We start from the raw sequence: 14,524 nt of genomic DNA, 5'->3' as shown, positions 1-14,524 counted from the left end.
TACTTTAAGGAAGACAATGTAATTGATTCTCCCTATGACAAGTCATCTACAATATCTAGCACGTGATAAAAGATTACTATAAAGAAATAAATACTTAGATTCATATTGAATGGAAGACAAAAAAAACCAATGCTGAGACAATCCAGGGGTTCAGATTAGAAACCAAGATTTTAAAGCACCTGCTAAACACGTGTGTCAGAACGGTAAACATACAAAGAGAAACCTCAGTGAAATCAAGAATATATGTAGCCCACATCTATATCTGTCACCTATCTCTATCACTGGTATCTATAGGTATGTATCTGATCTATCTAATCTATCAAGTTATCATCTATCTATCATCTAAAATATGCCTCTCTATATATATTTATAGCTATCGTCTATTTCTATGTAGGTATCTATTTGTTATCTATCACCTATTTCTATGTAGGAATCTATTTGTATCAATCTATATGTCTATTGTCTGTATTTAACTATCTGTCTCTATTTCTCTACCTACCTACCTACCAAGCAAAGAAAAATACTGCATCTGAAAAGTAATCCAGACCCAAAGATTCCTGAATAGGCTTACTAACAGCCTTATTAGCAGATGATGTAATAGAATAAATCAGTGACCTTGAGGACACCTTCCAAACTGCCACCCAGAGAGAGAGAGAGAGAGAGAGAGAGAGAGAGAGAAGACTAAACTAGCCACTTGCAAACCAGAGAGCACTGCCACCTGCAGTTTGTCAGCTATTGAAATTATTATTCGATAAAGTAAGGCTGGAAGAAACTTCTGGACCTTAGAAACTAAGAGAAAGCCACACTACTATACCCAGCAAAACTTTCGATCACAGTAGATGGATAAACGAAGACATTCAATAATAAGACCAAATCTAAATAATATTTATCCACAAATCGAGTACTACAGTGGCCCTAGAAGGAAAAAAGTCAACCACACCCAAGAAAACACACAAAATAATATCAGACCAGCAAATGAAATCAAGGGGGCAGGGGATATCTACACTATGACAAACGCATCAATGACCTCAATTCACCAATAGAAATACACAGACTAACAGAATGGATGCAAAACCTGGATCCATCCTTTAGCTGCATCCAAGGAACACACCTCACCATCCAGGCAAAATCATAGAAAAATATTCCAAGCAAATGGGACTAAAAAGCCAGCCAGTATAGCCATTTTTATATCTGACAAAATAGATTTTAAGCTAACTACCAGAAGAGATAGGGAAGGACACTTCATACTCATCAAAAGAAAAACCCACTAAGAGGATATTGCATTTCTTAATATCTATGAACCAAACACAAGGTTACTCAAGTTTGTAAAAACAAACAAAATACTGCTACAGCTAAAATCACATATTTGACCCTCACACACTGATATTAGGAGACTTCAATAACCCACTCTAGTCAATACACAGGAAATTACAGACAAAAACCAAAGAAGTGCTGGAGCTAAATGATTTAATAAACCAAGTGTGGCTAAAAAATATTTACAGAACATTTTACCCAAACATCAAAGAAAATGACTTCTCAGCACCTCATGGAACTTTGTTCAAGATTAACACATACTTAGACTCTAAGAAAATATCAACAGATACAAGAAACTTGAAATAACACCTGTCTTAGTTAGGGTTTCTGTTGCTATGAGCAAACACCATGACCAGAAAAAGCTAGTTGGGTGGTCCAACAGGACGTCTGCATGTAGAAGAATGCAAATAGATTCATATCTATCACTCTGCACAAAACTCAAGTCCAAGTGAGTCAAAGACCTCAACATAAAACTGGAAACACTAAATCTAGCAGAAGAGAAAGTGGTGAATAACCTTGAGTGCATTGGCACAGGAGACAACTTACAAACAAAACACCAATGGCTTAGACATTAAGATCAACAATTACTAAATGGGACCTTATGAAACTGAAAAGCTTCTGTAAGGCAAAGGACAAAATAGCAACCTACAGATTGGGAAAAGATCTTCACCAACCTTACATCTGACGGAGGGCTAATATTCAAAATATATAAACAAGTCAAACAACTAGACATCAACAAGCCAAATAATCCAATTAAAAATTGGGGTATGAATCTAAACAGAGACTTCTCAACAGAGCAATCTCAAATGGCTGAAAAACACTTAAGGAAATGTTCAACATCCTTGGCCATTAGGGAAATGCAAATCAAAACAACTTTGAGATTCCATCTTACACCTGTCAGAATGGCCAAGATCAAAAACACAAGTGACAGCTCATGTTGGCAAGGATGTGTAACAAGGGGAACACTCCTCCATTGGAGGTAGGAGTGCAACCTTGTACAGCCATTTTGGAAATCAATCTGGTGCTTTCTCAAAAAATTGGGAATTGATCTATCCCAAGACCCAGCTATACTACTCCTGGGCATATACCCAAAAGTTTGCTCCAGCAAACTACACAGAAACATGTTTCACTATGTTCATGGCCGTCTTATTCATAATAGCTGGAAACTGGGAACAACCCAGATGTCTCTCAATATTGGAAAGAGCTCCGGGAGTCTTGTGGAAGAGTTGGGGGAGGATTGAAGGACTGAGAGTGGACAGAGAGGATAGACCAACAGAGTCAACTAACCTGGACCACTGGGGACTCCAAGAGACTGAACCACCAACCAAAGAACATGCATGGGCTAAACAAATTATGTAGCAGATGTGCAGCTGGTCTTTATGTGGATACCCCTCCAAAACTGGAGTGGGGCAGGGTAGGGGGGCTGTCCCTGAATCTGTTGTTTGACTATAAATCCTGTTCTAACTGGGCTGCCTTGTCCGGTCTCAGTGGGAAAGGATGTGCTAGGGTGGGCTGGGGTAGGTAAGGGAGGACTCGCCCTTCTTGGAGGAGAAAGAGAAGGGGTCGGGAGGAAACTGGAAGGAGAGGAGAGGTTGAAATCTGGCTGTAAACTGAATAAATAATAGAGAAAAAAAACAAAAGACACATAAAAACAATAAAAGCAAGTTGGGGAGGAAAGGGTTCATTCAGCGGCTTACACATCTTTGCAGGCAGTCAGGACGGGAACTCAGGCAGGGCAGGGACCTGGAGGTAGGAGCTGATGCAGTGGGGCCAAGGAGGGTGCTGCTTCCTGGCTTGCTCAATTTGCCTTCTTATAGAACCTAGTACTACCTCCCTAGGAATGGCACCACCCACAATGGGCTGGGCTCTCCCCCAAATTGATTACTAATTGAGAAAATGCCCTACAGCTGGATCTCATGGAGGCATTTTTCCAGCTGAGGCTCCTCTCTCTGTGATGACTCTAGCTTGTGTCAAGTTGACACATAAAAACCAGCCAGCACAACTGACCCCTTATCAGCTTGACACACAGACACATCACTATTAAGCCACAACACTTACTTTCTTATTCATCCCCAAGATCTAAATAACTTTAAAAGTCCCACAGTCTACAAATTCAAATACATTAAATGTTTAGTCTCTTTAAAGTAGCCAATCTTTTTTAAAATCCAAAACATTTTTTTTTTATTCAAAGCCTCTTATCTGTGGGCTCCTCAAGAGGGGAAAAAAAGTCAGGGCACAGTCACAATCAAACTCTAACTGTCCAGTGTGTGGAATCCACTCAGAATCTTCTGGACTCCTTCAAAGGCCTGGGTCACTTATCCAGCTCTGTCCTCTGTAGCACACACAGCTTGTCTTCTAGGCTGGCTCCACTCCACTGCTGCTGCTGTTCTTGGTGGTCAATCCATGGTAGTGGCATCTCCAAAATGCTTTTCTTTTGATGCAACTGGGCTACACTTTCACTGATAGCCTCTCATAGGCTTTCTTCTTGGTGCCAAGCCTCAATTTCTTTACATAACCCCTTTAGTCCTAGACCTTAAACTGTCAATGGGGCTAAACTTTACAGATGAACCCTCCTGTTCGCTCACATTGCCAAGCCCCAGCTGCTCTCCATGACCCCTTAATGCCTTCAAAACCAGTTTCATCTGGGTGACTCTTACACATTACCAAGTCCATCTGCCAGCCTGAGGCACAACCTTGGCTGCCTCTGGATCACAACTTCCTTGTGCTCTCAGAAAACACTTCCCAGAAGATTTTGCCTCAGTGAAGCTGGTCTCTTAGTCACCACTAATTTCTTAGCTCTAGCTAGCCAGCATTAATTGTCCCCAAAATGCAAAGTTTTTGCTTTAGTAGTTCCGGTATCTTGTTAACCATAGCTGATTCTTCAGCCCTAGCTGACCAGAACCACAGAATCTTAAATCAATATAGCAAATGGCTGGATAGAATCTAATCTTTCATCTGAAATGTCACAAGCCAGGCCTCCATCTTCTGCACTGCTCCCAACATTCTTACCTTCCAAACGCCTACAGAACATCCCACAGAGCTCTTTAACACCCAGTGACTCTTGTAACCCAAAGTTCCAAAGCCCTTCCACAGTCCTCCCAAAAACATGGTCAGGGCTGCTGCAGCAATACCCCATATGTTGGTACCAATTTGTCCTATTTAGGGTTTCTATTGCTGTGGTAAAACGTTATGGCCAAAAAGCAAGTTGAGAAGTAAAGGGTTTATTTGGCAGCTTATGCTTTCAAGATACTAGTTCATCACTGGAGTCAGGGCAGGAACTCAAACAGGGCTAGAATCTGGAGGCAGGAGCTGGTACAGTGGCCATAGAGAGTACTACCTCTTTCTGGCTTGTTCCTGGCTTGCTCAGCCAGCCTTCTTATAGAACTAGTACTACCAGCATAGAGTTGACACCACCCACAATGGGCTGAGCCCTTTTCCACTCTTTGAGAAAATGAACTAGAGCTAGATCTCATGGAGGCATTTCCTCAACTGAGTAAGGATGGAACATATTTTGGATATAATGCCCAGGAGTGGTATAGCTGGGTCTTGGGATAGATCAATTCCCAATTTTTTGAGAAAGCACCAGATTGATTTCCAAAATGGCTGTACAAGGTTGCACTCCTACCTCCAATGGAGGAGTGTTCCCCTTGTTACACATCCTTGCCAACATGAGCTGTCACTTGTGTTTTTGATCTTGGCCATTCTGACAGGTGTAAGATGGAATCTCAAAGTTGTTTTGATTTGCATTTCCCTAATGGCCAAGGATGTTGAACATTTCCTTAAGTGTTTTTCAGCCATTTGAGATTGCTCTGTTGAGAAGTCTCTGTTTAGATTCATACCCCAATTTTTAATTGGATTATTTGGCTTGTTGATGTCTAGTTGTTTGAGTATATTTTGGATATTATCCCTCTGTCAGAGGTGGAGTTTGCAAACATCTTTTCCCAATCTGTGAGCTGCCATTTTGTCCTATTGTTCTTTGCTCTTTTCTGAGGGAAGGAGGGGAAGGTGGATCTGGGGACGAGAGGAGGTGAGGAGGAGAGACTTGGGGGATGGGATCTGGAGGGGTCAGGTGGGAGGATGGAGGGAGAGAATACTAGGAATGAGGATGGAAATTGGGGTTGTGGGTGACTGGACAACTGGAATTTCAGGGGCGAGGTAGAACCCTAGTGCAACGGAAACTCCATGAAATCTACAAAAGTAATCCTAGCAAAAACTCCTCGTAATGAGGAACACAGAGCCTGAAAGACCATCTTCTGTAACCAGGCAAGGCCTCAAGTGGAGGGACTGGGAAACCAATCTAGTTACAGTTTGTCCTGCCTGCAGCATGTTCTTTGATGAGAGCCTAATGTAATCATCATCAGAGACCAGAGAGACTTCATCTAGCAACTGCTGGGAGCAGATGCAGAGTCCCACAGCCAAACATTAGGCAGAGCTCAGGGAGTCCTGCAGAAGAAGGGAAGGAAGGATGGGAGGGACCAGAGGGGTTTGGGACACCACGGGAACACCACTCTCAGTATCAAATGTCTGGGACTCTCAGGGGCTAGCAGAGATCAAGGAGCCTGTAGGGGTCTGGCCTAGGTCTTCTGCATTTATGTGATGGCTGGATAGCTTGGTGTTCTTATGGGATTCCTAACAGTGAGAGCCGGAGGACTGTCTCTGACTCTTTTGCCTCCTGTGGGTCCCTTTTCCTCCTATTGGTTTGTCTTGTCCAGTCTTGATCTAGAAGAATGCAAACAGGTCCATACTTACCATCTAACACAAAACCCAAGTCCAAATGGATCAAAGATCTCAACATAAAACCAGATACACCGAGTCTGCTATAAGGGAAAGTGAGGAATAGTCTTGAGTTCACTGGCACAGGAAGTGACATCTTGAACAGAAGACCTGTAGCACAGGCACTATGAATAATCATTAATAAATGGAACCCATGAAACTGAAAACTTCTCCACCACAAAGGGCACCACCATTTAGACAAAGCAGTAAGTTACAGAATGGGAAAAGATTTCTACCAACTATACATTAGATAGAGGGATAATATCCAAAATATATAAAGAGTTAAGACAAACTAAACAAACAAAGAAACAAACAAGCAAACAACCAAAACACCCAAAGATTAAGATGACCTAATTAAAAATTGGGTACAGATCTAAACAGAGAATTCTCAAAAGAGGAAATTCAAATGGCTAAGAATCGCTTAAAAAAATATTCAGCACCCTTAGTCATCAGGAAAATGCAAGTCAAAACTACTTTGAGATTTCATCTTACACCCATCAGGGTTGCTAGGATCAATAAAACAGAAGAGAGCTCATGCCGGTGAAGATGTGGAGTAAGGTGAGCACTCATTCATTGCTGGTTGGCATACATATCTATGTTTATATAGCCACTATGGAAATCAGGGTGTCAGTTCTTCAGAAAAATGGCTACCGATCTACATCACGATCTGGTTATATAGCTTTTGGGCATGTACTCAAAGGATTCTTCATCCTACTACAGAGACTCTTGCTCAACCATGTTCATTGCTGATCTCTACTCGTAATGGTCAGAAGCTGAAAACAACCTAGATGTCTGTCAGTGGCTGGATGGATAAAGAAAATGTGGCACATTTATACAATGAAATATTACTTATCATTAAAAAAAATGAAATTGTGAAATTTGCATGTAATTGGATAGAACTGTAAAAAAATCATCCTGAGTGAGGCAACTCAGACCCAGAAAGATAAATATGGTGGGCATTCACTTCTATGTGGATGTCAGTTTTTAAGTCATGGACAAGCAAGCAACAATCCATACAACCACAGATGTTAAGAGACTGATTAAGAGACTGGGGTGTAGAGATGGCTCTCCCTAGGAAGGAGAAATAGAATAAATAGTTATGAATGAACAGGGTAGGGGCCGGAATTAGTTATGAATGAACAGGGTAGGGGCCGGAATTAGTTATGAATGAACAGGGTAGGGGCCGGAATTAGTTATGAATGAACAGGGTAGGGGCCGGAATTAGTTATGAATGAACAGGGTAGGGGCCGGAATTAGTTATGAATGAACAGGGTAGGGGCCGGAATCAGAGGATCAAAGGAGAGAATGAGAGAAGAAAATGAGGGGGGAATATGGAAAAGGACAGTGAAACTTGAGAGCCATTGGAGGGGTCACATGTAAACTTAATATAGTAGAATTCATAACACATAGACATATATGAAGGTGACCTAGATGAAATATTGGGGGAGATGGAGCACCAGTTGGACATCTCTTGTCACCAAGTCAAGCTTTTAGTACTGGGGATGAGTTATATCTAGTAAAGTTGTTGGGTATTGCAAAGGCAGTCATCAGTAGCTCTCCACAAACTAACCTAATGCTCTGTTGATGAAGACAACACCTATACAACCCATTGCCCGGAGAGAAGTTGAGCGGGTGCCTACTCCTCTATGGAGGCTTAACCTCTATGGACCAATATTCATTGTATTGGAAGGTGCTTAACATGTTACCAAAAGAGAAACATAAACAACAACCCAGCTATAAGCCCTTCGATATACAAGAGTGACTTGCCTGCAAGATACACAAATCTTGTGGGATACAAATCAGATACTCAACCGTTATCTGATCTGAGTTAAGGCCCACCCCATGAGATGGATCCCATACCATCAGGGACCTAGGGAAAAACCAAAAATTAGTTTTCCGCTAGAGGAGCATCACAATAAAATGACTCCTAAGAACATTCTGCTATCCTCATAGATCAAGGTCTCTCTCAGCCATCATCAGAGACATCCTGCAGCAACAGGACCAAATACAAAAACCCACTGCTAGACAATGGTCAGAGAGCAGTAGACCTTGGAACACTCAGTCCTAACTGGGATGTCTCCACCAAATCCCTTCCCTCAGAGCTCAGGGAGCTTGCACAAGAGGAGTCAGAAAGAGTATAAGAGCCAGAGGGACTGGAGGACACCAAAGAAGGCTTTCTAACCGCAACAGGGCTGACACACATATGAACTCACAGACTGAGGTAGCAAAACAGGGCCTGCATGGGTCCAGGCGGCCCAGGATCCAGACAAGCGGATTCTAGAGCTGAAAGGGGAAGTGGACACACACTCGAATCCCTAACTCAGAAGCTATCACCACTAGCATATGAAAAATTAGTTTTTTCCAAGGGAGTCTCACTGGGGAAACAAGCCACTCTTAAGGGTAGGCCACCTTCCCAGTAGTAGATAGCTAACTCACTCAAGGCATCTTGGGAGATTCTTTATCCCGTTATGTTGACTCAGAGAGAGTTGTTGGGTTTTATTATTGTTTTTTCTTCCTTTGCATATATATTATGGTTTTGAGTTTGGGGTTTTTTATGGGTTTCCTGATTGTACAAACATGTGTGTCTATTCTTTTTTTTCTTGTTTTGTTGTTCTGTCATGTTCTGATTTGCTTGTTTTTCATTCATCTTATTGTATTTATTCCTTAGATGCCTATTTTCTTTTTCCTTTTCTTTTAAAGATTTATTGATTTATTATGTATACAGCAGTCTCCTACACATATGACTGAAGACCAGAAGAGGGCACCAGATGTCATTAAAGATGGTTATGAGCCACCATGTGGTTGCTGGGAATTGAACTCAGGACCTCTGGAAGAGCAGCCAGTGCTCTTAACCTCTGAGCCATTTCTCCAGCCCCACCTATTTGTTTTCTAACCAGAGACAGAAAGGGAGTAGATCTGGAGGGAAGGGAAGGTGTCAAGAAACTGGGAAGAGCAGAAGGAGAGGAACTATAATCAGAATATATTTATGAAAAAATCTATTTTCCATTTTTAAAAATGCCACCTGCTTTGGGGGCCGTATGAGGGCATCTGATCCCCTGGACTTGAAGTTACAAATGGTTGTTAGCCACCAGGTAGGTGCTGGGAATTGGAACCAGGTCTTCTATAAGAGCAGCCAGTGTTCTTAACTATCAACCACCTTTTTAGCCCCTTGTTCTGTTTTTTAATAGCTAAGATCCAGAAGTTTGGATGGCAACATTCAAAACATGATGCACTAAAAAGTAATTAAAAAACAAAACAAAACAAAACAAAACAAAACAGATCCATATGTGCCTGTGTGGATAAGTCTCGTGTGATACAGTCGTGAAGGTGGGATGATGCCCTGTATGCTGGGAAGCCCTTGGCACCATCAGCATCCCAACAATTGCTCATCCTAACAATTTGCAGGCACTAGACAGAATTGAAAGTTTTCTTTATTTTATCTTAAATTATAAAAATTCAGAAGTCAAGTTTTATTACTATAATTTTATGACTGAGGAAACAGGTTTAGAAAGCTCAGATGATTTGGACTCTGATGAGTAGTGGCCGAGAGTATGAATCTAGGCCAGGGCTACACACTATGACAACTCCACAAAGCTATGCCATTTATTCTTTACAGAGATGTCTTTCCTAACATGGTAGGAAAGCACAGACAGAAAGACACACTAATTTCAGGGGAGTGGTTCCCTTTGAGGGGGAGGGAGAGAAAAGGATGAAGGAGAGCAGCAAGCACTCTGTCTGGAATGTTATCTCATTGAAAGCTTTGGAAACCAGCAGTGGCAAATGACCACACAGCATCAGAATGCCGGTGGATGCAGCATTTATGATATTAGTCTCTGAAGTTTTCTGCATAGGGAAATTTTAAATCAAAATAAATAAGCAAGACATGACATAAACAAGACATAAAATAAATAAGACATGATGAAGATTCAATGGCTCTCTATTCTTGATGAGGCATGGGTGAGAGACCAGTGGGTGACGTCATTGTTTTGAAAAAGACTATATGAAAAGATGGTGAGATGGCCCAGCAGCCAAGGGCATTTTTGATAGTCCTGATTACATGAAATCAATTCCTAGAACTCCATGCTAGAAGAAGAGCTGTGAGTCCTTTAAGTTGCCCTCTAATTTATATATATATATATATATATATATATATATATATATATATTGCCTCATTACTATAAAATATACACACATTATATCTATTATTATGTCTATCTATCTATCTATCATCTCCGAGGCAATTAACATATAAAGAGAAAAGATTTAGAATTTAGGCAACCCCATTGCTTTGGGCCTTATGGGAGTCCCAGACAGCAATGGGAGGGACTCAATGGCAAAGGGAACTACTTAGATAGTGAGCCAGGAAGAAGATAGAAAGGAAAAAGCAGAGAAAGTGGGGAATGCCCAGACGTTACCCTGTAAGCCATGCTGCTAAGTGTTCCCTTGCTCTCCTTTCTCTTTATTTCTTATAGAGTCCTCTTCTGTCCTTGTCTCTGATACTTGGTGAAGTCAACCAACCTGGACATCATTCAGAGCAAACTGAGGCTTAAGTCAGGCAAAGCGGACCTCTGTCACAAACAGTACCTTATATTAGTTCCTTTTCTTGACACTGACCAAGAAGGAACTTAAGAGAGGGGTTCATTGTGGCTAATGGTTTCAGGGTTTGGTCCATCATGGTGGGAAGGCATGATAGCAGGCCGTGAGGATGCTTGCTCAGAGTTAGGTGAATGACGAGGCAGAGACTGGATGAGAACAGAGCCAGAACAGAAGCATAAGGTCCTTGCCACAGTGACTCACTTCCTCCAGCTTGGCACCACCTCTGGTAGTTCTAAAAACTACCAAAGCAGCTGACAACCAAGTGTTCAAACTCGCAGCCTGAGGGTGATGCTTCACCCTCCAGTACGCTGCATGCTACTGAGCCTGGCCCAAGTTAGTAAAAGTCAGTGTCACTTTCTGTGACTCTGTCCTGGAATCTTGGTCTTGGATTGTGTTTTGATCTAGTGTTTGTTTGTTTGTTTGTTGTTTTTTTTTGTTTCTTTGAGCATGGTGGCTCATATTTGTCCTTTTAAAGCTATTTATTTAGGACACAGTTCTCTTTAAACAGCCCTGGCTGTCCAGCTACTCACTGTAGACTAGGCTGGGCTCTAACTCACAGAGATCAGCCTGCCTCTGCCTCCTGAGAGGTGTGTGCTACACACCCACCTAATTTATGTCTAGATAGACCTAGTTTCTGCAAAATGAGATTTCATGTTTTTCTCCCTAACCTTTCTAAGCCTAGCTAGTGTCTCCAGCAAGGTTTGTGTCATCTCCCCTTATGTTATTGCTAATCAGTTATCCCCCAAGTGTGTCCTAAGATTCTTCCTGGAAATATACAGGGTCTCCCTCCTCTTCATTCACTTGTAGGCTTTTCAATCTAGACCCTTCATCCTTGCGCCTATGAACCAGAGATAACCATTCTAACTTACAATGAACTCTTCAACCACAGCAGCCTTCCGTCCTCCAGAGACAGATACCTTCCCTTTGGCTTTGTCCTTGATCGACCACCAACAACTGGGAATGAACCATGGTGCCCTCATGGAGGAACGGGGGAGGGGTACAGGTCTGCTCGCACTGTGGTGAGCCTTCTGCTTCATTCTCAACCATTTCTCCAGGCCTGGTATGTTTGTCCACAGCATTAGGAAGGGTTTTTGGTGGTCCTAAGAGAGACCAACCCTGCAGGGATCTGACTGAGCAATGGCTGGGGAGTGGGGGGGTGTGGGTGTGGGGGGAGAATCAGGGAAGGCCAAAGTCAAAGGCAGTGAAATAAAGCTTAGCTAGGTCCTTTTTGCTCCAGGCCCTGTGTAAGCAGGACAATTCCAACTCTGTGTCCTCTCGGCTCTTGTCACCCATAGCCCAGATTTCTAGTAATGGATGGAATTCAATATCCCTTAGCACACCCACTGGGGAGGAAGCAGCTCAGGGGTGATGTCCAGGGGAAAGATCAGCTGCGTGAGCTCCCAAGGCTAGACCATACAGACAGTCTTAAAATGGAACCCCAAAGGGTCAAACTCTGTTCCTGTCACATAGCACGCTATTTACAGGTCTAGGATGCCAGTATCTCCAATCCTGAGCCAGATATCTTTTGTAATCACTCTGTGTCCAGTCAACTAGGTTTTTCAGAGCAGATCTGAGGACCCAGATATCTCTTCTCATGTAGTTTTAGTAAAGGAAAAGGCACATGATGTTTCAGGTTGTCAGCACTGTGGCAGTGATTGGGACACTCTGTGCTGGACTTTGAGATTCCTTCGTCAGCCTTTTCCCCTAAATGCCTCCAGCATGTCTTTCTCAGTATCGAACAAACAGCGGTTCTGCCGATGTCGTGGATTTTGTCAATAGGAACTGAGAATGATCCGGCTTTTTTTCTCATCACTAACAGCTTTCTTAATTAACCTACTGATAGAGTCAACAGCACAGTTCACTGTTCACTGTTTGCTCTCCAGCCTCAGCAGAGTCACCATGCTCTTTGTGAAGTACAGAACACTCGCCTGAGGTTGTTTTCTAAAAGGAACCAGGGTGGGTGGGGTGGGGGGGAACCCTCACCACCACAGTGTATTTGACTTAATTGCTAAAACTTCCTTCTGATTGTTTTGCCGGGAGTAATAGCCCTTCCTTAACTAATAACATTAATTATAGCAACCACAAGTTATAAAAATGTACCCTTTCTCTTCACTTGGCTTGTTCCAGTAAACTTCTAATGATGAAACCAAGAATCAGCAAGTCAGCCTCCAGGATTGACAGTAGACGGGAGGTAGGTCCTGAACCACCAGTTGTGAGTATCATGCTTTTTCAGCCTGAAGGCTTGAAATCTTTCTCCTGGAATTTATTTCTATAATTGTCTGGCACACAGGATGATTAAAAGCAAAACCAGGCTCCTGATAGCCGAAAAACTCACTTTTAGAAAGTGACAAGGTTTATTTGGGAGGCTGAGGCAGGTGGATTTCCCAGGAGTATGAGCTCACTCCGGGCTGCATATTGAGTGAAGTCTACACAGTGAAACCCACTCTCAAAATAAAAAGAAAGGCAAACCCAAAAATGAATCAAGAGATAGAACAAGGTGGAAGATGCTTCCTTTCCAGCTTTAATACAAAGTATAGATTTCTTAGTAAAACCTAAATACTTCCATTTCCAAGGTTGACCAGAGCTATGTAGCAATTGTAATCCATCTATCAATCTATTTACACACACACACACACACACACACAGAGAGAGAGAGAGAGAGAGAGAGAGAGAGAGAGAGAGAGAGAGAGAGAGAGAGAGATCTGTTGGTAAAGTGGTGCCTGGCATACAAGCACAAAGACAGGGCTTAGATCCCTGGCGAGATGTACTGGTACCCACCACTTGGAAGCTCAGTGCTAAAGATTCAGAGACAGGCAGATCTCTGTGACTCACTGGCCAGCTAGCTTAGCCTAATTGGTGAGTTCCTGTCCAGTCAAATATCTTTGTTTCAGAAAACAATGTCTGTGTCTCCTGAAGAATAACACCTGGGTTGTCCCTATGCATACACACAGATGCAGGTGCACTGCCACCTTCACATACATTCCCCTAAATATCAGAATTTATCCAGATCTGGACTATCTTCCAGCTCCATCCCTACAACTTCTCCACTCAATTATGAAGAGAAGAGAATGTTCTTGAACTTCATGCTATTGCAGCAGTGCTTCTGTTAAGGAATGAATACTGGTTAACATTCACACTGAACTCAGTGAGAGCAAGAAACTACGTCTGTGCCTTACGTCAACCACACCTGTGCCTTACGTCAACCACATCACTGGCAGTCCGTGAGGCTCCTTCTTATCTGTTACTCGGTCTTGTTTTCACACTGCTGCCTTGCAAAAGCCACTTTCTCTTTGAAATTCTGGATCACTCCAGTGATGTTGTGGGATCAACTGTCTCCCAGTCCTCCTTGACAGTAGCCGAAGGATGACTTCCTTATCACTCAGGACACAGAAACAGGAAGGAGTCTTCACTGAGTGTGGTGATCACATGTGGATGGAGATCACTGAGTAGTCAGTAGTGACTAATACTAATCCTTTGGGTCTTAAAGACAGAAGCCTTCCCTCTCCACAGACAACAGAAAATGCCCCCAGATCATCTGAATCACCAGTTCCTTAATATTATATCTAGGCAGAGACTGTATCTGTCTAATGGAACGATGACAGATGGAGGATTCATTTCTGAGAGCAACAGTTCCTTGTTTCTGCCTTTTTTGTCTTCCTATCTCCTATTTGTAATCAGAATTTGATAATTTATAGTTTTTAATGAACATAGTTTGAGTGAAACTACTCATCCTGGAGACAGTAAATGTTGAAAGCCTCCTCTGGACTATTCAGTGGATGACTTGAGTAGACTGGTTGTAATAGTTTGTTCTCTATCATGATAACAAAATATCTGAGGCTGG

This window comes from Arvicanthis niloticus, chromosome 8, assembly GCF_011762505.2.
Source record: "Arvicanthis niloticus isolate mArvNil1 chromosome 8, mArvNil1.pat.X, whole genome shotgun sequence".
Classification (NCBI taxonomy): domain Eukaryota; kingdom Metazoa; phylum Chordata; class Mammalia; order Rodentia; family Muridae; genus Arvicanthis; species Arvicanthis niloticus.
This window is presented reverse-complemented; position numbering follows the sequence as displayed.